Source organism: Cyprinodon tularosa, unplaced genomic scaffold, assembly GCF_016077235.1.
Source record: "Cyprinodon tularosa strain WSP-4 unplaced genomic scaffold, ASM1607723v1 ctg28, whole genome shotgun sequence".
Lineage (NCBI taxonomy): Eukaryota > Metazoa > Chordata > Actinopteri > Cyprinodontiformes > Cyprinodontidae > Cyprinodon > Cyprinodon tularosa.
In genome coordinates, this window is record NW_024038985.1 from 2182281 (window position 1) to 2209272 (window position 26992).

At 38.4% G+C, this 26992-nt stretch overlaps 1 protein-coding gene and 1 long non-coding RNA gene across 2 annotated transcripts in view; one reads left to right on the forward strand and one right to left on the reverse strand.

Moving 5' to 3' along the window:
- The window catches only part of LOC119786802 (cell adhesion molecule 1-like), a gene marked incomplete at its 3' end in the record, with an annotated part of 539389 nt that overhangs the window by 303308 nt on the left and 209089 nt on the right, over positions 1-26992 (forward strand). The gene's annotated exons all lie outside the window — the stretch shown is intronic.
- LOC119786835 lies at positions 5714-13915 on the reverse strand. The gene is made up of 3 exons (XR_005281242.1): positions 13738-13915; positions 6251-6513; positions 5714-6102 (listed from the first exon to the last, which is right to left on the reverse strand). It is a non-coding gene; the product is annotated as an uncharacterized LOC119786835 (long non-coding RNA).

Below are 26992 nucleotides of genomic sequence, written 5' to 3' on the forward strand. Positions count from 1 at the left end.
TCTAGCTCCAAAACAGTTTTATTTATGTTAGTCTGATTGATCAATCTTCCATTTAGATAGATTCCCTAAGTCAGATAGTTTAATAGAAAGCATTGTCAATGTGAATTCTGGCTTCTGAGAAAGTTTTGATTGCAAGCCTTCGTATTATTTCTCTCGTTCTGTTCGGAAATATGCTTATTCCTGAAAGTCTCAGACTTTTCAGACTATGAAAAAAAAATTAAAAAAATCTATATTTTTAATGGAAATTATATGTTAATTAGTTTGGTAATTTTACTTTGAAAAGAAACAAAGCATTACCTAAACTCTGGAGCAGCCTTTGACACCAATGGATCTTAAGCTTTTGAAGACATTCCAAAGGCTGAACTCATCTAAAGACTTGGGAACTAGAGCATTTTTGGTAAAATAATTTGAAAAGACGCCATTTTTGGTTTTAATTTTGTCTATTATGCCCTCAATAAAGCTATGTCATCTGATGTGTCATCTGATGAAAGCTAGCTAAAGAAGGAGAGAAATAAAAAAACAGCTTTCAGGCACATAAAACAAAAATACAGAAGAGGAGACAAAGAAAACTAAAGCGATTCAAAAACAGTAGGTTATTTCCATCAGTCAATCAAAAGGTTATTGTAAATATTAACCAAGGCTCCTGGTGGTAAAAATGATTAGAAATTCAGCAAATTCTCACTCCTACTGTAACCCATCAAGTATTCATGGTTGTACAAAGCTCCCTATAATGGTGATACCCCTCCTGTCAAATAATGGCATTGTGTTACACTCCACGCATACAACTAATATTACATATTTTTTTATTTTAGAGTACAAAGCTACTGTAAGTAGCTTTAGGATTTTTACACCTATACTAAAGTTTTCAATAATAATATTATATTTTGCCTTCTAGTTCATAGAAAACTTTCAAAAGTTCCTGCCACAACCTGTCATGCATTCTCTGCATGAGTAAATGACGCAAAGTCATTTATTATACCTCTGCACATCAGATAGTGATGCAATGTCAGTATCTGATGCACAGAGGGCTGACCGATGGTCAATATTTGACAAGTTAGAGTTGAGACTGCATTGAAAAGCAACAGAGCTGCTCCTGAATTTATTAGAAAACTAGTGTTTTGGGTTTGAACTTATTTCTTACCTGAGCTCTGTTTCAGTTTTCAGTGTGATTAAGCTCAAACCTACAGGATTTAAAGGTCCAGGATTAGTTGCAACATTTGTCTCTGCATTTATATACAAATAAAAAAAAATGTACTATTTCCTTATTGACATACAGATGTTAGTCAATTGTATACAAATAGTTTTCTGACCCGATCTCTAAAGTAACAAAGTCAAACATAAAAAGTGTTGCGTTGTCTCAGGTCTCCCTTATTGATCAGTGTTTCCAACAACTCATGACAAGAAATACGACAATAGACGTGGGTATGTTGGCATTGCAGGCTGACAAAACAAGCCAAACGACCACAATCGAAAGGGATGGACCCGTTCATCTGTTTCAATTTGCATGTTTTCACAACAAAAACAAAGTTTTGATGGGCTATTCTATAATACCTCAAACTCAACGCTATTCCAGACATTTTGTAACGTCTTCAAACTTGGAAACAAAGTCCAGTGGATTGTTTTTAATTTTCTTTTTTTGGAAGAAATACTTGCAATTTTTGTTTAGACCCTAACCATTTATTAAACGGGATGATGAATGGAAAAAAAAAATGTAAAAAGTCAGATTACTGAAGTTGGGAGTAATACAGGATCTAATTTTCTTTACGTTAACTACAGGGTGGCTGTAATGCATCTGATAACTGATAAAATGCAGTGACTAGTTGGTAACTGATATCCAACAAGGATAATTGTAAAATAAAAATTTTTTGTTTGATTACTGCACTTTCAAAAACTCCTTTACACTAAATTGATGTAATTAAGCTGTAAGGATGGAGAGGAAAATAAGAGAGGAACGCTTTAGGACAGATGGGGGAAATTAGTCTAAGAACAGCTACTTAATACCAAGTGAGTCACTTGTTAATATCATTTACTGTATTTATTTTTTTATTGTTTTATTCTGTGTTTTGACTTTGTTTCATTCATACATTGTGTTTTTATATTTTGTATGGTGTCCAGAAAGGCACCTTTAAAATAAAATGTATTATTTTGATTTATATTAACTGTATTTTGAAAAAGTGGATATGTACAATGTGAAATTTATGTTCTACTCTTAATCAGTAGTAGGTCTCAAAACACCTAGATAACAGAAAATATCCTTTTTTACTGATCACCTTTTGGGTGTATCTTTTTTTTGTGGAAATTATTTCATGCAGAGAGCAAATCACCACAGAGGTGATTGTGGAACACAGAGGTGTAGATCAGAGGGAACGGACAGTAAGTTCTGACAGAAACTCAATTATAATAGTTTTATATTTTATTAGTCCAAGAACAAAACAATAAAAAATTTTCTGACACAAACAAATGAATTAAATCATTACTGGGGTTAGGGGTGTCACTGCATACCCCTTAAAAAAAGAGGTAGTTTTGCCCCTGGATCCAAATTCTTTTACAGTACATATATGATTCCTCATGATTCACATTTTTACAGCCATCTTCCATACTTTTACACAAATTCACTTAACAGACTGCTATGCCCTTTTCCTTTATTATTGGTCATGCTTTATGTTTTGTGAAATTCAGCTCTTCTCATGTATACCTCTTTAGATATATTTCCAAAAGGAAAATTGGTTTTAAGTTTCACAGACATGAACAGACTGGAGTTTAGACTAGATACAAGTCTGAGCCTTTGTATAATGTTATAATATATGTGGAACAGAGGAGTATTTTCCTAATGTAAACTGGTTGAGAATAATGTCTAAGTCCATGCACAATAATTTGAAAATAATATGTATATAAACATACACTATATTGCCAAAAGTATTTGCTCACCCATCCAAATTATTGGAATCAGGTGTTCCAATCACTTCCATGGCCACAGGTGTATAAATTCAAGCACCTAGGCATGCAGACTGTTTTTACAAACATTTGTGAAAGAATGGGTCGCTCTCAGGAGCTCAGTGAATTCCAGCGTGGAACTGTGATAGGATGCCACCTGTGCAACAAATCCAGTCGTGAAATTTCCTCGCTCCTAAATATTCCACAGTCAACTGTCAGCTGTATTATAAGAAAATGGAAGTGTTTGGGAACGACAGCAACTCAGCCACGAAGTGGTAGGCCACGTAAACTGACGGAGCGGGGTCAGCGGATGCTGAAGCGCATAGTGTGAAGAGGTCGCCAACTTTCTGCAGAGTCAATCACTACAGACCTCCAAACTTCATGTGGCCTTCAGATTAGCTCAAGAACAGTGCGCAGAGAGCTTCATGGAATGGGTTTCCATGGTCGAGCAGCTGCATCCAAGCCATACATCACCAAGTGCAATGCAAAGCGTCGGATGCGGTGGTGTAAAGCACGCCGCCACTGGACTCTAGAGCAGTGGAGACGCGTTCTCTGGAGTGACGAATCGCGCTTCTCCATCTGGCAATCTGATGGACGGGTCTGGGTTTGGCGGTTGCGAGGAGAACGGTACTTGTCTGACTGCATTGTGCCAAGTGTAAAGTTTGGTGGAGGGGGGATTATGGTGTGAGGTTGTTTTTCAGGAGCTGGGCTTGGCCCCTTAGTTCCAGTGAAAGGAACTCTGAATGCTTCAGCATACCAAGACATTTTGGACAATTCCATGCTCCCAACTTTGTGGGAACAGTTTGGAGCTGGCCCCTTCCTCTTCCAACATGACTGTGCACCAGTGCACAAAGCAAGGTCCATAAAGACATGGATGACAGAGTCTGGTGTGGATGAACTTGACTGGCCTGCACAGAGTCCTGACCTCAACCCGATAGAACACCTTTGGGATGAATTAGAGCGGAGACTGAGAGCCAGGCCTTCTCGTCCAACATCAGTGTGCGACCTCACAAATGCGCTTCTGGAAGAATGGTCAAAAATTCCCATAAACACACTCCTAAACCTTGTGGACAGCCTTCCCAGAAGAGTTGAAGCTGTTCTAGCTGCAAAGGGTGGACCGACGTCATATTGAACCCTATGGATTAGGAACGGGATGTCACTTAAGCTCATATGTGAGTCAAGGCAGGTGAGCAAATACTTTTGGCAATATAGTGTATCTTATTTCAAGTAGCTATACAGAATTTATGCTCGCTGCAGTCTAACTTACAGATTGGTTTTGGGTTTTCATTTTTAGAGTTTATGCCCTCTGGTACTTACAGGAATTAGATGAAAAGAAACACCAACAAAAGTCTACTGTTATTTGGTTTCACAAAGTCATTAAGTACAACGGAGTATTAGGGCCACACATGAAGAGAAAAAATATTTTTGCCATGACGAGATTAAACTCGACATGTCGACTTTAAAGTCGCCCTGTCGACTTTAAACTCGCCATTTCGAGAATAAAGTTGAAATGACTGACATGTTCTCAAATTCAGAACTGCGAGCCTGGGTAAGCATAGGGAAAGACGTTACGTTATTATTGGTAGGCCACCGCTTCCTGTGATGATTATACAGTTGCAGCACGTCAAAGACTACCTTCACTCTTAAAACGCAGACTGCAGCTGTGGAGCGCGGTTGCTCTTTTCTCCAAACTTTGGAATGTTGAGATTAAAGTTGCCACGATATATCAACTTTATTCTCGAAATGGCGAGTTTAAAGTCGACAGGGCGAGTTTAAAGTCGACACGTCGAGATTAAACTCAACATGACATTTCAACTTTATTCTCGAAATGTTGAGTTTTTTGCCATGACGAGATTAAAGTCGACATGTCGAGTTTAATCTCGTCATAGCAAAAATATTTTTTCTCTTCATGTGTGGCCCTAATACTCCGTCGTAATTAAGCCATAGTTGATTACATTTAATCTTAAACATTTTAAAATCTAAGTTTAGCAAAGAAATTACAGCTCAACTTCAGAGTTACTCTAACTTAGTGTCAAAACAATGATAAAGTGCGAGGAAAACTATTTTCTGATCCTTCTTATATCTCAATATACTACGTGTCCACGCATTGGGTGATTATCTGCTGTGTGTCACCACTTCACATACCCATCACATCACAAGCCCTGCTTATACTATGCTTAGGAAAATGTATAAGATTTATGAAGAAGTATAAACATCTATTATATATATATATATTTCTAAGGGTTTAACCAGCCTTTTCAAAAATTATTAAGATTAATCTAAGCAATACCATCTTTCCTGTGGATGTAGTATTAGGATGCCTGCTTAGTATTATCATATTTTAACAGCTCAGCCATGTTTTGTCTTTTGCACTATATATCTTTATGCTGTTTTTAGGGATGCACAACCTATTCTTGTCTTACATCATCATTAGTGCTAAATAACAGTTTAAGTTAAACCATGAATACAAAATAAACGATATTTATACAGTGGACTGCAGCATATAAGTGAAGAGTTAAAGCATAACTTCTAATTTAAAACATGGAGTAAAGCAGCATTTTATGTTATTTTTTTTCTCTGTGTAATTATGTTCACTGTGCAGTAAATACCATGATACTCTTAATAACCCTTCGGATTTCTACCCCCCCAAATAAAATTGCAGCCCACATACCATTTTTTTTAATTACAGACTTGAAAATAACACAGGCAGTTAAAAAGAAACTGTAATTGCTTAGATGTGTCAAATATTTTGCCAGAAAATGTCATTCAGACACAGAGGCTTTCATTAAAACCTCTGAGGAAATATTGATTGAAGGATATTTGAAGACAGTTATTAAATAATATAATAGAATGTATTGGCATTATCTGCCATTTTTAAACTGTCCTTTTGCTTTTGCACAGGCTTCCCATTCCCATATCCCCCTCTACCCAACACACACACAGACGCACACACTCCAGTGGTCATTAAAGGCTCATGTCACCAGGAACATATCCCTGGCAGCACCTGCCAAAGCCATTATCTACCACCCAGTCCTAGACGAACGCTTTGGCATACATCTGAGCAATTAGGCCAGATTATTGGCAACCTTCCTTGGCCTTGCCCCATTATCAAGACCACTAATTACTAGCTGTGTTTAGCGCTTTTGCTCCCTCTGTCTGGTGCACCCACTGTGGAGGAGAAAAAAAAGAAAAAAAAGGCACAAATCAATAAAAGAAGCGCTGAGATGAATAGAGGTAGAAACAGTTAAAGGTGTAGGACTTTCAATACAGCAATAGATGTGGCAGCTTAACAACACATACGATGTGAGACACCCACACGTTAAGTGTGTGAGGTCCCCCCCAAGGGAAATATTTTGTCAGAAGCAGCACTTTGAACGTGTCATCAGCAGAGTGATTGAAGTCTCTTCGAGGCGTAATGGTGGCTGATGGCTCCTGTTTGTGAGCTGCTGGCATCTGTGTTGCTTTGGACAGAACTGGAAACCATGCCTGCTAGGCAGTTGCAGCTTTAATCGAGAATGGCACACAAACGAGGCACATATGGGCATTTGCGAGTCCACTCTGACGAGCTCTTTCACTCCCCTGAGAACACGAGGAGACAAACATGCTTATCATATAAAATGATCCCTAAAATAATTTTAACATATAATTTTGTGTTTTAAAAAAAAACATTTGAAGGGTTTTAATTGAATCATCCCTTTACTCAAATGCACACACTCCCATGGATTGCCTCTCTGGGTCCCTGAGCAGAACCCCCAACACCAGACTGCTCCCCAAGGGGATGGGTTAAATGCAGCTTATTTAATGTTGTTGCTCTGTACTGTGACATTGTAATGACAATAAAGTTGAAATATTTTAATTATATTTGATTCTTTAACATCACATCACACTTTGTGTAATTTTATTTATCCATATTTGGCCATATTGTTAACTGGAGTGAGTAAGAAAGAGGACTGGTTCTAAAGTGGAATTGATATGTTTATCATGAACATAGAGTAATTGACAACCCAAAGCTGTGCAACTCAATAGATGATGGAGTAAGGAAAGTATTAAACAATTTAAAATTAGTTCTGCTTTTACAAGAGATCCACCAAATCATGCTAACATGGTTGATTTAACCTCTTTCTTATTTTGGACAATACCGACCCATTCTACTTGGTCTACCCAGCAACCTTAGGTTTCTCTTCTCAATAGGGTCAGACCTCAGAGTAATCACAAGGGTTGTAACTAGTGTTGTACCGATACCAGTATCGGACAGGGCCCCGATACTGCCCTAAAATGGTGGTATCGGTATCGGCGAGTACCAACAAATAGGGCACCGATACCATTTTGAGAGCCATAAGTTTATTCAACTATTATCACCCACTCCTGTTAGGCAATAAAAAGTTCTACTGGATTCAATTTGTATTAGATTTGTTCCTGCTTCACAAAGGTAGGCAGCACCTTGACAAAGCCATGATGGAAATTATTTTATGTTATTATGGTATCGGCTGATACTGCACAGCCAGGTATCAGGTATCAGGTATCTGTATCGGGGCCAAAAAATGGCATCGGCGCAACACTAGTTGTAACTAAACCCCTATAAGAATAAATTATTTCAGCTACTGGTTTATTGGATCTCTGAAATTTGCTGAGTATAAGGTATATATGTCAATAAAAGAATGTTATCTAAATTAGCAATTCAAATGTTTAATTTCTTTTGACACCACATGGATATAAGAAACTAAGATATGAGAATAATTGTATCATTCTCAAGTTTATCTTGGTGGCTACTGGCACAAAGTGCAAAGTAACTTCAAACAATTCAGTTAAACCTTAAACTAAACAGTAAAAAAAAACTGTATTAACTTAAGAAGTGTGAAATCACAAGATATAAAACTACTAAGAATGTCTTAGTGTGTTTTTTGTGTATGTGGGGTTGGCATAAAGCAACAAATACATGCAGTGACTACTTAAATCAATGCTCTGAATAGAATTAAGAATTAGGAAGTCAATTTGTGTAAAGAGATTTTAGTATTCAGCACTGGATCCATAGAAGAGCTCAACATCAGCAATAAAACCATGGCTCTGGTCAGTTTGTTTTTTGCTGTTTGTTTTCCGAAGTTTATTCTTAGCTGGTTACCAAAAAAAATGTCTCCAGTGTTTGTACTGCTAGTAAAATGGTGAAAAAGAGAGACTTTTCCTCTAAAAGTAAAACCTCTACTATTGAGGGATTTTACTCTTGTTTCTTTGAAATCAGGAGAGTGGCCGACCCACAGAGGTAGTCAAAGCAAGGAGCAGGGGAGGGAAGGTGTTGTGTCATTCCCCCAGTGGCGAAATATAAAAAGGGTATGAAAGAGCAGAGTTGATGTTTTTATCTCCAAGAAGTTGGGTCTTGGTTGAGGGAAGTCATTGACAATTGTGATCTGAATTTCAGATTAAAAGTGTCTTTAACTTTCATTATTATAACTATCCTTTGATTGTACAAACCTACTAATGGAGGTAACTGTACCATACATAAAAAGATGGATAATGGTCAGTACAGACATTTGTAAACGCCCATTGATCAGAGACTTTACTGTATACCGCTATAATTTTTCCTAGCTACTATTGTTGATTTAAGGAATTTAAAAATGAGCGCTCATATAACATTGTAAAAAAGTTTCATTCATTTCTAAAGCACTTTTCTTCTCTTTTTCCTTAAAAACACCCCTCAAACAGCCCCACAAAAGCACACACATTCACGTTAATTTTTGCCTATACCTCCTTCATGCACTTGGACCTAGCTGAAGAAAAGCTAAAGGTTAGTAAAGGTTTGGAAGATATTCTAAAAGAAAGAAACCAGTACTCTGCAAGCATGGACGGTGAGGTTTCAGCCTTAGACCTCGTGTCTGGCTGACATTACCATCACCAAAGGTCAGTGGGTGTCAGGAATAACTTTTCTCTAAGGCACTGAGGGGCTAAACTGCAGCACAGCACATTCTCTTTGAAACATATAGGCTGCATACTGAAAAGATGAAGATTTGTGTCAGCCTTTTGCTGTTTTTTTGTTTTTTCCAACAAACATCAGATACTAGGGTAGGTGATATTCTTGCTGCCATCCTTTGTCTCTTTTCCACTCCTCTCATCTGCCTTCTAGCATTCATTTTCCATGAAGTCTGGCTCTCCTTAGCCGCAGACCAACACAGCGTAAAGTCTGGAAAGGATGGCCATCCAGGCCTAATTTAATTCCTCCCTTGGCTGAATCTGTTCTGGTCATGTCAGGGGAGTTTGGAAAGCTCAATGGATAAAGGAAATGCTTGTTTTGGGGGGGTATAAACACCAGCTAGTTGAAGAGGTTTGCTGTCTTAACTCTGGATGGTAAAAAAATACTGTAAAGCCATGTGAAATAATTAAATACAAAGAAACACCTTAGTAAGACTTCCATAAATGCAGAACTGTGTTTTATTCTATGTGAGCTGCAGGTTGATACAAGGTCCGTTGCAAATTTGAAAAGAAAAAATGTGACCATAGAGTTAATAATTTCATGTATTTCCAAGTAAAACTTTAAAGTCTGATACTAATACTATATTGAAATATTCTGAAAAATAAATTTTACATTCATTCTTAGTATAAATTAGACATTTGGGACAAAAAAAACTATGTCCTCTAAGTTTTAAGTGATTAAATCCTCTTGATATTTTCCAAAGTAGAAGTTGTAGATCCATGCTCTACCTACAAACCCACCATTTACACCTTAAACAGGAAAATATGTTGTCAGTAAGCGGAATACACAGTAAAGAAACAGCTGCATCAATTCTATCAATTCTATAGCAATCAATGCTATTCTTCATGGAAAAAAGTTTATTGCAAATAGATGACAAGCCATCATTGCCTTTCTTTTTTTTGTAATAAATTGAAATTATGTGGAAATTTCAGTCTTCCACATAATTTCTCTTAATTTGTAAATATTCACTGGCTGTAATACTGTAGCCTGGGTGCCATTCAGAACTTAGTCCCGCCCACAACGTTTGAGGTCGGGGAGTTCGGTCTGGCATTGCTCAATAGTAGTGCGAGTATGCTCGCCCAATATCTGGTCGGGCCAATCAAGTTGTCAGGGCGGGCTTTATACGATGATGGACAGATGATCAACAGTAACATAATCAACCACATGACCAAAGCGCGCTTGGGTGACAACAACAATGGCTGCCGCTGGAGAGTTGAGGTGTGTAGATTCTGCTATTAGGTCTGTTCTAGAAGATATCGACATCAAATTAATTTTAAAAGAGGAACAGAGAAACGCGATCAAGGCATTTGTTGAAAAGAAAGATGTTTTTGGCGTCCTTCCTACGGGATTCGGCAAAAGTTAAATTTATCAGCTGGCTCCCTTGGTCGCTTAACATACGTCACGCACTCCGTTGCTCTTATTGGTTGTAGGTCTATCCAATTGAGTGCAGAGGCATTTTTTTTCCTGGTTCGTACGAAACACGCCCCATAATCACAGCTCTATGGAGCAGTATCAGACTCATATTCTGACTAGAATTGAGTAGGACTACGTCAGGCTAGTAATACTGTGCCTCAGTTTGGAACAATTCAGAGGTAAACTGTTCAGCAGCCCAAGATCAATCCATTCTGAGTCTGTAGTTGGCTTTGAGATCCATCAGATTTAAACCCATAGCATTGTATTGTGTTGCAGAGTGAGCATGCCATCTCCTTCTTCCATTGATTACCTCATTTTGTGTCACAAAACTTTCACATGTAGTGCAGTCCTGTGTTACACCTTTCGATCAAAAATCTGCACATTTAACATTTTTTAGAGTGTTGTCTGGATTTTTAGGGGGGATGTCTGATTTCTTGCTCTGATTTTGTTCTTTGTGCAGCTTTAATTTGCCTGGCTCTGTGGAGTCAGTATATTAGTACAGTCACCATTTTCATTATTACTGTTAGGTTCACAATGTTTATCCTTATTTATTCTGACACAATTTATTTATATCTGCATTGCATAGTATTGTGAGCCTGGACAGGAACCTGACTTGTTTGCTTTCATTGTAAAGGGCAATGAAAGGACTTGTAAGATTTAAAAAAAAAGTTAAACTAATTAGGCAGCATGCAGTGATCAGCAATATCCTACATGTAAAGTCAGTGTCTTGTCTGCTGACCTATATGTGAAATCTTAGGTGATTTTATGGAAATTTAATGATAAAATATGGCGAGATTTAACTGAATTTTAGCTTTTCCATATGGGTTTTTCAATCAAAGTATTTTGGGGCTAGACCACAATACAAGTGGTTTAGTTTTAGTTTATCACAATAAGAGGTTGGGATGTTCCCACCTCTCATTGTATCTGCAATATAAAAAAAAAGAAAACAAGTATCAGTCAGATACATAAAACCATGCTTAATGGAGTTAGAAAATCCCTTTATTGTCCCACAATGGGGAAATTCTGGTGTTTACAAGTGCAAAACTATTATAGAGAAAAAAACGGTCACACAAATGTGGGCCTTGGAGAGTGTATAAGAATAAGATAATAGTGAAGAGTTAAAAATAAACAAATACAATACTGCACTGCAAAATGTTTTAACAATATAAAACTGTGCACCTGGAGAATAAATAACCAATATACAGCTATGGACATTTTTACAGTTACAGATATTTGGAAATAGCAGCAACATCAGAGATGTGCAAAAAGACAGCAGCATGTTATTTAACTGACTAAGGTAGAAACTGTGCAAAAATCTGCATGAATGTAACAACTTATTTAGGTTGTTGGAAACAGTGGTTGTTATAAAGTCTTCCAGCTGCTGGGAGGAAGGATGTGTGATAACGCTCCCTGGTGCATTTAGGGTGCAGCAGTCTGTCACTGAAGAAGCTGTCCAGTTCTGCAAAAGCTTCATGCATGGTCTGGGAGACATTATCCAACAGAGATGTTAATTTAGTTAGGATCCTTTTGTTTCCCAGTGGGCATCCAATCACAAAGATATATGAATATTTCAATCTTTTTGCTTCTCCTGTATTGCAGGAGCAGTTTAACAGCAGCTCAGTTGTTGTTTGTGTTTCTGGACAAGAGGGTGGGGGGTGTTTTGGTCAAGTGATGTTACAGGGATGCGGCAGAGCATTGATGCGTTTTCCACTTGAACTTTTTAAAAAATGGAGCTACTTGGGGTTAAACTACAGTCGTGTTTATGGTTTACTAAGACAAATTTGATTCATTTCAGTTTATTTGTATTGTCCGAATTCACAACACATGTAATCCTAACGCACTTAACAGAGACAATTCAACCAGATCATGCAGTCATATTCGTTAAAATGTTTTTATCTACGGAAAAACATTTGATCGACTCATTGACTCGAGAGCAATTCTGCACACCAATAATGCTTGTAGCGACAGTGGAGAGGAAAACCCTCTTTTAACAGGAAGAAACCCCCAGCAGAACCAGGCTTGGTGTGAGCGGCCATCTGCAGAGTCCGACTGGGGTTCAAGGAGACAGAAAAAGAAATACAGAAAGAACATTTCAGAGACAAACACCTAAAATTGTGGGTCAAAAAAAAGGATGAGTGTATTAAGAAGCCCTCTCACAGTTACGATTGGTGGAAGATCTGTGATGCTGTGGCCCTTTAAAATGACAAAAGTCTCTTTGAAAACAGATGTACGCACAAAACTCACACTTTCAACATAATAATAATCTGAAATATGTAACCTTTATCCATGACAATCACAGTCCTTTGAGCTAAAAGCCTATTGAAGCTATGGCTGAGAGGTAGAGAATCGTAAGGCTGTTAAAGAAGATGGTAAGAGGATCTTCTCTCTGTATGCTCTGTGTGTAATGTTATAGAAAAAAATACTAAGAGCTGTTTTATCCTCATCTTCAATTAAAACCCTCCTAAAACCTTTGTTTAAGGAACTAATTTGAATAGTATCCAAATGTATCTCTTGCTTTTTCTTCCATTGCTCCTTTTAAAAAATGTCCCTGTGGCGCAACAACATACATGCATTTTAATGGGCCTTAGATGAATTATCTATAAGTATGACTGAATAAATCTTTAATCGCTGTAATGAACTTTAGACTATGGATTCAAAAAGCCATTTAGCTGATAAATGACCCATGTAGGGCTCTGGTACTGGGATAAATCAAAAGGGGCTGGGGTCCTCCCTTTTATTCCACCAAAGATAAGCTCATTCACATAACTGACTTCAGTGCAAAGTTGTTCAGAACATCAATGCTGATATGCAAGAACAGGAAGACAATCTGTTTAAATTACAACTATACATGAATGCACTTTTATAGTTTACATTACCGGACCTCAGCATTGGATTGCATTGCACACATCACATCCCTTCTTCCTAAAGCGGATCGCATCATTTGGTTCATTTAACGATTTTATTTTTTTCCATGGACAAGAATAAAAATGTGAATTGGCATCCAGCGCTGTCCTCTTGCAGCCTGCTCCTTCTGCTAAGCTCTCCAAAGTCACGGCATAAAGTCAGGCTCCCCATCGTTCTCTTGTTGTGTTTTCTGTGAGGGATGTTAGCCAAACTCTTGCCAATGTGTCATGTTCGATAGCTTTAGCTGTTAATTGCTCACATATCTCATAGTGCGTTCAATAAGTCAGAGGCTCTTTTTTGTCTGGGTCTGCAGTTTTGCATGTATGCCATCTTTAGAGGCAGCTCCTATGTTTCTGCAGTTAACATCTTGTTTTTTAACCTATAAATCTTCTAAGAAACAAAATAGTATGTATCAAATTATGTCAGAAATTCCATTTAAAAAGAAAACACTTTAATATTAATTAGGTGCATTAATAAAAACAGAGTGATATATTCAAATGATTACTTCATTAAGTAATTCTTACCTCTACATCTCTGTCAGGGATTTTTTTAACTTATCCACGTTGGGTCTATAAAAACTTGAATCCTGCTGAAAATGAGTGGCTACTCTGACTGCCTTCTCAGCTCGATTAGTCGGTGATCTCGATTTTTGCAGAGCTGCAATATGCCAGCAAATGAGCCAAAAAATAAGAACACAACTACACGAGCCTTGGCACCAATGGGGCCAATACTGGCCGCCACACACCATTGGCTCTAGTTGCCTCTGTTGTACATATGTATTTCTAGAACTGCAGAGTGGCCTCAGATGTGTAATGCTATCTACCGTCAGAGTGTCACTTTCAGATCTATTTGTGTTGCTCTATTTACCTGAAATAGCCTTATTGTTTATTTAATAGATTCTGAATAAATGTGAACATCTTTGGAGCTGTAAACAAACAACAAAGTATGAAATATGAAGGGGCCTTTCAGCGAGCTAACGCTCCTCAGAAACGCTATACATCACTATCAATTACTCTTTTTATGAAGATGAATTGCTTTCATAGGTTCTCTGCACCAGCTTGTCTCTTATGGGGAGCTGTGATGCTCAGGCGGTGCTCCCGACCTCATTTGAGCTCTGCTTCGATGAGCATTAGCTGAAGATAGGATCACAAGGCCCTGAAATAAAAATGCTTTAACCGTTAGTTTTTTTGTCAGCTAACAAGAAATCCGTACCATGCTGTTGTTGCTGTCTGCCTGCAGAGCATGTAATAGGTCGTGGCAGTTAGATCAGAACCTTAAAATGACACGGATAGGTTTGAACTGTTCCTGCTGCAGCATGCTTTGCAGATGTTCTCTCTGCATTTGGACTCATTTAGGCTTATTTCACTCAGCTATAAGCAGTGTTCCTGTCACATTGAGGAGGAGGGCATTAGATATTCACTGAATACCGCTGTTTACTGATGGGGGTGGTGCGACCCTTCTCTGCAGGGGCTGAAAGGTGCTCTGCTTTGACAATTACTCGCCTCAAAGTGACTGAAAACAACAACTGGAGAGATGAAGGACAGGCAGTTATATTCAGTAGAGACTCCACTTAAACAGAAGCACCATTTCCCTTTACTAAGGAGCTGTCATTTTTGCCCAATGATGCACGTCAATGCGTTTGGCTTTTTGGATTTGTTTTTTGTTTAATATTTTTGTGTGTGTGTGTGTGTGTGTGTGTGTGTGTGTGTGTGTGTGTGTGTGTGTGTGTGTGTGTGTGTGTGTGTGTGTGTGTGTGTGTGTGTGTGTGTGTGTGTGTGTGTGTGTGTGTTCACCTCGCTGCTGCTTTACAGGGTTTACTCTGCAGGTGAAATCATGCTTATCACAGTCATCGAGCTCAGGCAGAAATCTGTTACTTTTGTTTTGCTGTTATGTTCTGACAGCTTGCTCAAAATTTGGGGAAGTTTGTCTTTTTTGTGCAAGAGGTATTCATGTGAAGCATCTTCTCAGGTACAGTATAGCATACATCTGCATGAAATCTAAGAGTGATTTGCCAAAAATCCCTAAATTGGTAAATCTAATTGTTTAATATGAGTGTTAACCTCTGTAAATTCAGGAAGACTAAGACCAACACCTTTCCACAAATATAACCTGTACAAAACAGTTTGAATGAAGGCGGGGTGATGGAAATATTAACTTGTAGAGCAAGACAGGTCCTAAGGCTCAGCTTTATAAAAAAAGACGACTCGTTCAGCCTCCAAGAGACTGTTGAAGCGTTGAGCAGCTATCAAGACAACAGAAAAAGGAAGAGTCTTAACGACTCCCCATTTTCAGAGCCAAAGACCAGTATCGGGTATTGCAGGCTAACAAAGACCTCAACGACTCCCCTATACTAAGGGGTGAAACTGTTAGTCCGGTTCAATCTGCATGTTTTAAGTAAAAACAAGGCTTTTGTTGGGCAACTCTATAAAGCTTCAAACTCAATGCTATTTAAAACATTTCGAATTGAAACAGCTTTTTGGATGGGAAGCGGAACATCTTCAAACTTGGAAGATAAAGTCCAGTGGTTGGTTTTTCAACTTTTTTGGAAAAACAGCACAAATTCTGAAGCTCACAAAATTTGGGGAAGTTTGTCTTTTTTGTGCAAGAGGTATTCATGTGAAGCATCTTCTCAGGTACAGTATAGCATACATCTGCATGAAATCTAAGAGTGATTTGCCAAAAATCCCTAAATTGGTAAATCTAATTGTTTAATATGAGTGTTAACCTCTGTAAATTCAGGAAGACTAAGACCAACACCTTTCCACAAATATAACCTGTACAAAACAGTTTGAATGAAGGCGGGGTGATGGAAATATTAACTTGTAGAGCAAGACAGGTCCTAAGGCTCAGCTTTATAAAAAAAGACGACTCGTTCAGCCTCCAAGAGACTGTTGAAGCGTTGAGCAGCTATCAAGACAACAGAAAAAGGAAGAGTCTTAACGACTCCCCATTTTCAGAGCCAAAGACCAGTATCGGGTATTGCAGGCTAACAAAGACCTCAACGACTCCCCTATACTAAGGGGTGAAACTGTTAGTCCGGTTCAATCTGCATGTTTTAAGTAAAAACAAGGCTTTTGTTGGGCAACTCTATAAAGCTTCAAACTCAATGCTATTTAAAACATTTCGAATTGAAACAGCTTTTTGGATGGGAAGCGGAACATCTTCAAACTTGGAAGATAAAGTCCAGTGGTTGGTTTTTCAACTTTTTTGGAAAAACAGCACAAAAAAAAGAAAATCTATTTATTACCAATATACTCCACTCTATCTTCTCCCACTTATCTGTCAAAGTTACGGTAGGGCTGGTGCCTAAATCCAGAAATCTGTTACTTTTGTTTTGCTGTTATGTTCTGACAGCTTGCTCAAAATTTGGGGAAGTTTGTCTTTTTTGTGCAAGAGGTATTCATGTGAAGCATCTTCTCAGGTACAGTATAGCATACATCTGCATGAAATCTAAGAGTGATTTGCCAAAAATCCCTAAATTGGTAAATCTAATTGTTTAATATGAGTGTTAACCTCTGTAAATTCAGGAAGACTAAGACCAACACCTTTCCACAAATATAACCTGTACAAAACAGTTTGAATGAAGGCGGGGTGATGGAAATATTAACTTGTAGAGCAAGACAGGTCCTAAGGCTCAGCTTTATAAAAAAAGACGACTCATTCAGCCTCCAAGAGACTGTTGAAGCGTTGAGCAGCTATCAAGACAACAGAAAAAGGAAGAGTCTTAACAACTCCCCATTTTCAGAGCCAAAGACCAGTATCGGGTATTGCAGGCTAACAAAGACCTCAACGACTCCCCTATACTAAGGGGTGAAACTGTTAGTCCGGTTCAATCTGCATGTTTTAAGTAAAAACAAGGCTTTTGTTGGGCAACTCTATAAAGCTTCAAACTCAATGCTATTTAAAACATTTCGAATTGAAACAGCTTTTTGGATGGGAAGCGGAACATCTTCAAACTTGGAAGATAAAGTCCAGTGGTTGGTTTTTCAACTTTTTTGGAAAAACAGCACAAAAAAAAGAAAATCTATTTATTACCAATATACTCCACTCTATCTTCTCCCACTTATCTGTCAAAGTTACGGTAGGGCTGGTGCCTAAATCCAGCAGTGAATGGGTGTAAGGCGGGACACCCTAGAGAGATCGACAGTCTTTTACAGGATATCAATATATATTTTGTGTTAACAAAAACAAAACTATTTAATAGGCTTTTTAATAGGCTCTACTGTTTTACCAAGGCTATTGTGTTTGAAAACCAGGCTCATTTTAATGCAATGTCCTCTAATTAATGGGACGCTTCTTCTACCACAGGATTGACTTTCAAGAGATGAGTCTTTGCAAGACTCTTGTTGTGAGAAAAAATAATCCTCTTTTTTTAGTAGTTAAGCTAAATGCTAAAGCTAATTATGTCATTGGGATTATACATTTGGTTTATGCTTGATGCATCCTCAAGGTCCATGCGGGCAAATGATGTGGTTATGGGCTTCCAGGCTTCTCCAAGCAGCATCTGTGCGGACAGAGATTCTGCACTGTGCACCTACGAAAATTTGTAACTACGCAGACAGATCGGCGGGCCAAAACTTGGGGGGGGGGGGCGCAGGGCGCAGCTTCCACTGACGAGGATTCACAAATGTCAATATTCAGAGATACTGTGATTTAGCTCATAAATAAGGCCACTATCAACAGATTGTGGAAAAACCCCTGGAAAGGAAAGAATGTCGCTCTTGGAGGCATGAAGTTTTCTAGAAGAAGAAGTTTTCTAGGTCCCCGTATAGTTTGGTATGGTCAGCTCGCGCTAAACGCACCTACTTATAGCCTGCCAGAATGGGGAAAAGCGTGAATGCTGCCGATGCAGGGACCAGTGGCTCATTGTAGCTTTGGCCAGGATAATGAAGCCTTTAGGCTCTGATCTACTAAAGGTCTGAATGTCTTAAAATTCGTAGACTTAAATCTATCTGACAATAAGATTTATGTACAAAGTCACAGCTTATAATTGTACTTATAATTTAGTTCCTATCAGCCAAGTTTACGATCATGAGTCCCCTGAGTGGAGCAGTTTGCTGGTTTGAAGGCTGGGTGGAGGTGTGTTAACAAGGCCACTCTATTTTCCCATCCTACTCCCGCTGTTATGTCTCCTCTGCATGGACACTCATTTATTATTTATAGGCCTGCTTTGGAGGTGTCACCCGCAAGGATGGCACACATTTTTCCATTTGGTGTTTGAGGGCACGGGACACATACATACACACAAACACATAGCTACACATGGAAATTATGTGTAGGTGCATACTTTCACAGCGGGGCTGATGAGCCCCTTACCGACTACTAAATTACTACTCCTGTACAATACGCACACACAGACAGAAATCTCATCATGTTTTGCATGCAGCTGACACAGCTCTTGCCCAGATTAGCCGGGATCAGATTAGATAAACTGCAGATGAATAAATAATTGAAAATAGATTCTGCTCAAAGCAATTATGAGCTTTACTACTGCTTAGTCATGATTAAAAGTAAAAAGAATAAACAGCACCTCAACCTACCTAAACCCTTAAAAAGAATGAAATGAACATGACTAGAGCATCTTATATTGAGGGAAAAGATAAGAGTTGTACAATTAGTTGCTTTTATCATTTAGGAATCTAAGACAAAATTTTGATCAATAAGATTTAATCTCAATAAATATACTTCTACAACACTCAATGTTTTCTCGAGTTTAAGTGAATCGATACAAATTTTATTAGTGCAACTCTTTGCATGAAAGCTTTTGGATATTTGTGCATCTAAGCATATTTGCAGACTAAAAACCAAGACTCTGACCCTAACATTTGAAGCCTTTCCACTCAGAGTAGTACAGCGTCCCCAAAACTTAACAATTTGAGGAGCCCAAAGAAAAAACAATATAAATAAGAGATGCACCAATATATCCTCCAGTGAACTTAGTAGATTTGCATCAGTTTTTAATAAAATAATGATGAGTTGTTGGTTAATAAAACATTTTAGATTTTTTTTTTTTTTTTTTTTCATAATTGCAAATGCCTATAATCAGCTGCCAAAGGCTGCATTTGATTTACAGGGAGATGCCACAGAAACACTAGCCTCGTGAGACCATCCTGATCTCGCGAGCCTTCAAGATTTCACGCGCAGATCAGTCTGGAGACTCTCCGTTAAAGAAAATTTGGAGCCGTTCACCAAAAGAACGTCCAATCAGCGTTTGCTTTGAGACGGGTTGAGGTGTGACGCAACGAGAAAGCGCGACAGTTCAGTCTAAAGAACATGGCGGCTTCAGCCGATGGAACTAGCGTTAGCGTAGCTATCGAGCAAGTTTTATCGGAATTACAGAGTATTTCTTCACTGAAAGAAGAGCAAAACACTGCTCTGGAGGCTTTTCTCAGAGGAAAAGATGTTTTTGCTCTTCTCCCGACTGGTTTCGGCAAGAGTTTGATCTATCAATTGGCTCCTCTTCGTCGTCGCTCTGTTAGTACGTCATATGCTTCGTTGATCTGATTGGTTTATTTGGCCCATCTATCACCAACATAGGCCAATCAGCTAACCAGTATTTTCGCCCCTTCCCATAATTACTTCAACGGAAGATTTCCAGATGGATATGCGGAGCAAATCCATCTGGCGGAGTCAGGTTACAGAAACACATCACCAGCGATAACTTTAAAGGAAAAGAAAATCCCAACAAACCGTGTAGATAGATTGACAGCAGTATAGCTCTATTAATGACATTCACACATGAACAAAACATTACTTAACACATTAGCCTTGTAGCTGGAGTAACTTCTGTAAGGGTGGGGCATGTGCTCTGAACTAGTAGCAGAAAAGCTGAAGTAATTGCCTTGCAAATCAAAGAAGCACTGCTAAACACTAAAGTTTATTTCAGTGGTACCTTCCATTGGGAAAAAAGAAGGTACACATGAGAGTACAGAGTCTGTATTCACCAGGTTCATGGATAATACAGCCAATGCAAACTATGAAAATAAATCCTCAGCTCGTCACCTACCTCTAAAGAAGTCTGATAATGACAACAGCTAAGATATTGTATGTATGGTAGCACTTTTTGTAGACAAGGTTATCAGCAGCAAAATCATTTGATTAGATTTATTGGTTAAGCTTAACTTAGAAGGTATAGCTGTGAGATGTTCCCTGGTTTCGACAAATCAAACTAAGTTAGCATTAAAAAATGACCTAATTCTCTCTCACGGTCAATCAGATTGTTTTTATTTACTAAATAATCGGAGCAACAAGGTTGTTTACGATCACACCAAATTCTTACTGGAGTGCCATTATTCTTCATGCAGTTCACATAAACCGTGTTTTGCATGCATTGTATAAATTTAAGGAGATCGAGGATGTTTGTTGGAGACGCTACCGATGTGGGGGAGTCACTGACAGCTGCTGTCTGTCACAGTTAACTCTCCCTGCACCTTTCACCACATGTTGTGATTACCATCTCATGCACAACTGTACACACGGATATACACACCCACCCACATCGCAACACATACTCATCCTCAAGTAATAAATAATCACAGTGTGGAGAAGGATGCTTTCCATATGGAGTAGACAGATAAATACAAACTTCTAAACTCTGGACCTTCCATCTTCCTTCGTGTTCAAACACATCACTTCCTCCTACAGATGTACACAAACACACACACCGACTCCCACGCATCCCCCTCACACACAGTTAGAGAGCCCAATTCCCCAGACTTGCTCAGTGGCCTGTGGTTGATGTGACACATCCCCAGCCCCTGCAGTGATGCTGAAAGATGAGGCACCACAGTGGAGAAGAGTCACAATGGTGGGAGTGACACACACGCACACACACACACTTCATTCTCACATTAAACATGGATCTGGTGACCTATGCCTTGCAGACTTCAGCCATGCTCGCTAGCCCTTGGATGATGAGTGGCAGGGTGCTCCTCTGTTGTCCTTCCAATCCTCCCCTGTCTTTCCATTTACAGACCTGCAGGAGTTTCAGTATGTTTCCACCTAACAGGACAGGGAAGGTGTAAAGATTTTCTGCAGTCTTTAGCTCAAAAATAGCAGCTCAATCGCCCAAAAGACAAAACTGTCATAATGTACTACATGGCATATAATGATGAATAATTGTATGTGGTAAATACACACAAATTAGTGCTTGAGCTGTGGATCTATACAGATCCTCCAGAGTTTCTATTAGCCTCTTGGCTGATACTCTTATTAATGCTTTAAATTAAGGACGTCGATTTCTGATCTCTGAGATTTTCATTGAACCGCCTCAGTTATAGTGAGGTTAAATTTCACAAAGCAAAACTCTGCTTTCTGGTCGAAGTTGCTACACTGAATTTTTTTCTTCAATGTCAAGGTTGAGGGGACTATTTTGGGCATTCAAGCACCACTTTGAGTTGTTCTCTCACATACATCCTTAAGAATCACAGTTTGTAGCAATAATATGGCAATCGGGAAATTAGTGTTTACAAACATTTTTACTTGGTTATAAAATCGTAAAGTTTTGTTGAAGAATGTTGATTTTATGTATACACATGCATATTTTTATCCTGTGCGGGTAGTGCTTTTATTTTATTTTATTTACTTTTATTTATTTTTGTTATTTTATCTTTTTTGTGCAGCACTTTTGAAACCTTCTGTTTATTGAAATCGTGCTATATAAATAAAGTGGATTGGATTGGATTTTGCTTCTGTTTTTTGTTTTGTTGTGTTTTGCTTTGTTTTTTTCTTAGTATACTTTTATTTATATCCAATAAAATACAGTTCAAACTTTGGCCAAGTTAGCTTTCAAATTAATTATATATTAGACTTTGAATTTATTGATGCTGATCTCTACAGAAGTTGCATGGAAAGGTAAAACAGACTGGCAGCTTCAGCTTGTGCGTTCTCTTACAGTATTCGATATGTCAGGTTTTTATTTTCGAGTATTTTACAGCAGCTGGGTGAGTTCAGTTGATTTAGACCTGAAGCAAACCTCCTCTTCTCATTACACCTCTCATTCCAAACACATGCTCGTTAGGTTAATTGGTGTTTGTTTCTCTGTCCTGAAGATGGACTGGCGAGCTGCTCAGAGTGCTCCCGCCCAGTGGCTGCTGTTTGAGGACAGAGTAAGGCGGAGATGTGTTTCCCAGTTCCAGGAAATGTCAGGTGCCCTGCAGGTTTAATTGGGGCTGATTACTGCTGTTTGTTTAGGCTCCTCTTTGGAGTTTTTAGATGAAACGGGTCAGTTAAAGACATCTGGCTGAACTATTGGCAGATGTTCTGAAAAAGATCTTCCAACAGCTGGGTCACCTGTCTAAATTCAGAACAATTGTTTTATGGAATCTTCTGTTTCCTCACTAATTATGACATAAATGGGTTTTAACTTTAGCTGATGACCATCACACCGAAAAGGGCAAATTTGGGTATCCATACTCATTTGTCTGATGTATATTTTGTCACACTTAACTAAAAGAATACAGTTCACATGGATGTGAGGAGAGGCCTTAGTTGACGTACACTGTTTAAAGAAGTTTAGATCCACTCAAGTTGCACTTGACCACAAAATATTAAGTACATTATTTCTTTGCATTTGTTCAGTGTGACACAAATTTCTTGTTTTTTACAATGGAGCTTCAACTGTTTACTAAATTGGTGTAACTTGAGCTTTTTGAGTTTTGTGAAATGACGACCGGGTTCTGTGGAGAAGTCTGGGGTCAGAGGTGGAAAAAGTACTAAAATATCATACTCAAGTAAAAGTACCAATACTTGGATGAAATATTACTCAAGTACAAGTAAAATTACCCATCAGAAAAATTACTCAAGTAAAGGTAATAAGTAGCTAATTTAAAATGTATTTTAAGTTACTTAGTTACATTAAAAAAAAACAACAACAGTTGAACCGGGCAGGGGATCTCTCCCAAAATAGGACAAGGAGTCATAAATCCAAAACTATTTAGTTTTTAATTAAAGAAAAATCTATACAAATGTATATGCACTAAATACTTACCAAAACATGCTTCCGCAGATTAGATGTGGAGTTATTGAATGCTGCCAGTTCAGTCACCTTTGGCAGACACATCTGGCATTGCATGATGATACTGGTGGCCCTCTTGAATTTAAATGAAAAGCAGTCATTCAAATGTCCAAGGATTTTCGTTGTTTTGGGCAGCAGAATTCGATGTTTCAGCTAGCATTTCTAGTGAAACGTTCTCTGAACCGTTGTCGCTCTCCTGATCCACCTCCATCTTGTTCCCAATCTCCTACAGAAAGACTTGGCGCCTGGTAGCCTAGATCTACATGCTGATCACGCCACTCACTGTAGTGCTTCAGGGCCCGATTTTTTGTCTTCTTTTCGGTTTTCCAAAGTTTTTTTTTTACTCAGTAACCGATGGGATTTGTAATGTAACGAAATACAATACTTCACTCAAAACATAATCAAGTAAAATTTAAATTACCGGTTTTAAAAACTACTCAATACAGTAACTTGAGTAAATGTATTTCATTACTTTCCACCATTGTCTGGGGTACCTCTATTATCCACATTGGTTTTCCTATTATTTTACCCCATGAAAATTGAAGGAAGAGGAGCTAGAAACAGAGGCAAGAAGCATCAATCTGATGGATAGATTTCAGATTTAACCTACTAACCAGAACTGTCTCTCTCAGATTAAAAAGAAACTGGAGAAAATAAGATCCCAGAAACAGCCCGGCCTCAAGCTTAATTTACACCGTACATAGCGCTGATTGTTATTTCCAAACACATGTACACTCGCATGTACACAGACACTAGTTACATGTAGAATATTTACAAAATTGGATTTGTGGATTTGTGAAATTAGATTACAAACAGTAACTCTGATTTCCTCTCCCAACTCAGTCATTTTCTATTCCTATTTCCTGTACTTGAAGATGCAATATGATGTACAGGAATGTTGTTTAATCTTTTTTCGGTTCCATACAAATCAGCATACAACATACAAATATGTTGCTGCTAAATAAAGTTGTTTTCCCTAATTTGTGATTTTTTAAAACATGCTGCTGTGATCTAGCATCTATATCTATCCCTGTCATTTCCCTTCAAGCCTCCTGCTGTACGTCTTTTTCTGGAATAAATATCTCATCATAAGGCGTCCTATCGTACCATATGCCTGCAATTGGGTAAAACTAAACAATGCAGCACGACAGGAGCTTTCACTTTTAAATTGGTTTTTATCAATTTAATTATTTTTGGTTACTTGGTAATAACACATTCAAGACAGCTAAGCTTATTTTTAGTCATTACATGGATCAATGCTCTGTAAAAATGAGTCATTGACTTATTATGTCTAGAGGTTAATTAAATTATCAAGTTAATCTTTATATATACCCTACCTCCCTGAAGGCTTTACCATTTTGCATTGGTGGAAATGTATAAGAAAATGTTAATGACATGACAAGAAGATCTCCAGGTGCGAGGTAGCTCTGAATGCTTTTACTTTATTCAGTTTAAAGACTTGCTTTAACTGTCAAGGTGAATAGTGTTGTCATCTGTTTCTTTCTGACCTGGTCTGCTGTGCTGTTAGCCATGCAGGTATCGGTTTGGCTTACACAAATATTTTAATGCACTATAACCTCTGGTGGAATTATTTCATCAGAATAACAGCTGCTGATCCTATTCACCTCTTGCTAAATAATCAGAAATACATTCAAACCTACTTTAAACTCCCCATAGAAGATCGGATTACTTTTGTTCTCCAGGTTGATGACCCTGTGTTTGAACGCCATCCTTGATTTTATTTTCTGAGAACAGTTTTCTACCCCTGGAAAAGGTGCTTCTCCTTTCAGAAGAATGAACAGGAATGTATTATAGAAGAAAATCAAAACAGTGGACTATAGAAGAAGGGAAGCATGGTTCCAATGACTGGGTTGATCTGTGTCTATCACCTTTCTATGCCTAAATGGAGCTCTTCTCCTTGTGTTGCCTGTTGAAAAAGGGACTTTATGATAAAGTCAGAGAAGCTTCTGAAAGACGTGGACCTCTGGTTAATCAAAATGTGTCGGATGATTCAGAAGGTTGAGAATCCTTTTCAAAGCGAAGTATCAGCCACTAAAAACTCAGTCGAGAAAAGAGCTAAAGTACACAAGGCAAGCTGTCACAGACCAGAGTTTAGTAACTTTCTCCTTTGCTAAAAAACTGTTTTATGGTTTTCAAAGTTTACCTGATATTTAATAGTCTTTCTAGAGATAGACAAAATAAAAAGATTAATATTAACATGCCCTTTTAAGATCTGAATATTAATATAGTCCTCTTTGTCAAATAACTGCAAAAACATATTAACCATGTATGATGTGGACTCTAGTTTACATTTACATGCTGCAAATCCAACCAATGACGTAACCTTTCTAGAGCATTATCCTAAAGCCTTAATCTTTTTCATCTGACCCCCCAGTGCTGTCTCCATGTCCCTTTTTGCAATATACGTCTCCATCTTTTTTTACTGTGACTCCATTAAAGTTAAATCTAAACTAAATGTGTTGATTTAGGAAAAATAAGCGTTAGAAACTAATATTTTGTGGATTATTGTTTGGCAAAGCTAACTTTATTTGGCTGTGGTTTGTTTTATTGCTTTTTTATATGGTTTTATTTGTATTTATTTAATTTTATTCGTTTTTTATTCAACTTTCTTTGGTGTTTTTTGACTTGGCATGTATAGAATTTTGTGGCAGCTGTGGTTGATTTAAAGGGACTTATAAATAGGGGGAGTGTTGGCCTGGTGGTTAGAGCAGTGCGCTTGTGCTCTGAGAAGGTTGTACAGTAGTCGAGCAGCAAAATTTAAATTTTCCCATCTCGAGCAGCATGGCGTTTGCGGCGCGTCACGCGCGTCAAATGCTTAAACGCTCCCGACGCGCTGCGCCTGATGTCAAAAATAGCGTGTTTTTAAACCAATCGGCCTTCCATAGCTCAAAACGTGCTGCGGGACATTTTGCTGCGCCTTGTCACGCGTCAACCTTTGACTTTGCATGTAAACCCGCTGCTTCTGCTGCGCCTGCTGCATCCGGTATGAAAGCAGAATTAACGGCCGTTTCACACTGATGACGAGCGGTTGAAGTTCCTTTGTCAGACCTCCCGGAATAACAGCAAGCACAGCGTTCATTTGTTTCACCTTGTTTTTCACCAGCTGTGAGATGGGCACGCATGGAGTCACAGATTAACAGCAATGGTGATGCGTGTAAAAAACTCCCTCAGCCACTCTTTCATCATCTCCTCAATGAGGAGATAAAAAGCACATACCTGTTCTTTTATACACAATCCACGCCCACACTTCCCCCTTTAACGTTCTCATGGTGGTCTCAAACATCCGAAGTAACAACACACATAGGGCGCACCGCACCAAAGGGCGGAAAGGGAAAGAAAGACGTTTATATGCGCCTTATAGTCGTGAAAATACGGTATTAAATAGCAGGTTTTTACTAGAGTTGCCGATGTCATTTTTTTGGCCCTGATACCGATACCTGGTTGTGCAGTATTGGCCGATACCATCTGTTTGAAATTGATGTGTGTGTGTGTATATATGAAGAACTGCATACTACTTGGATGTAAAATAATTGCCATCATGGCTTTGTCAAGCTGCTGCCTACCTTTGTAAAGCAGGAAAATCACTAATACAAAGTGAATCCAGTAGAACTTTTAATTGCCTACCTGGAATGGGTGATAATAGTTGAATAAACTTTTGTCCTATTTGTTGGTACTCGCCAATACCACCATTTTAGAATAGAATTCAACTTTATTGTCATTTCCCTGTCGCAAGTACAGAGCGA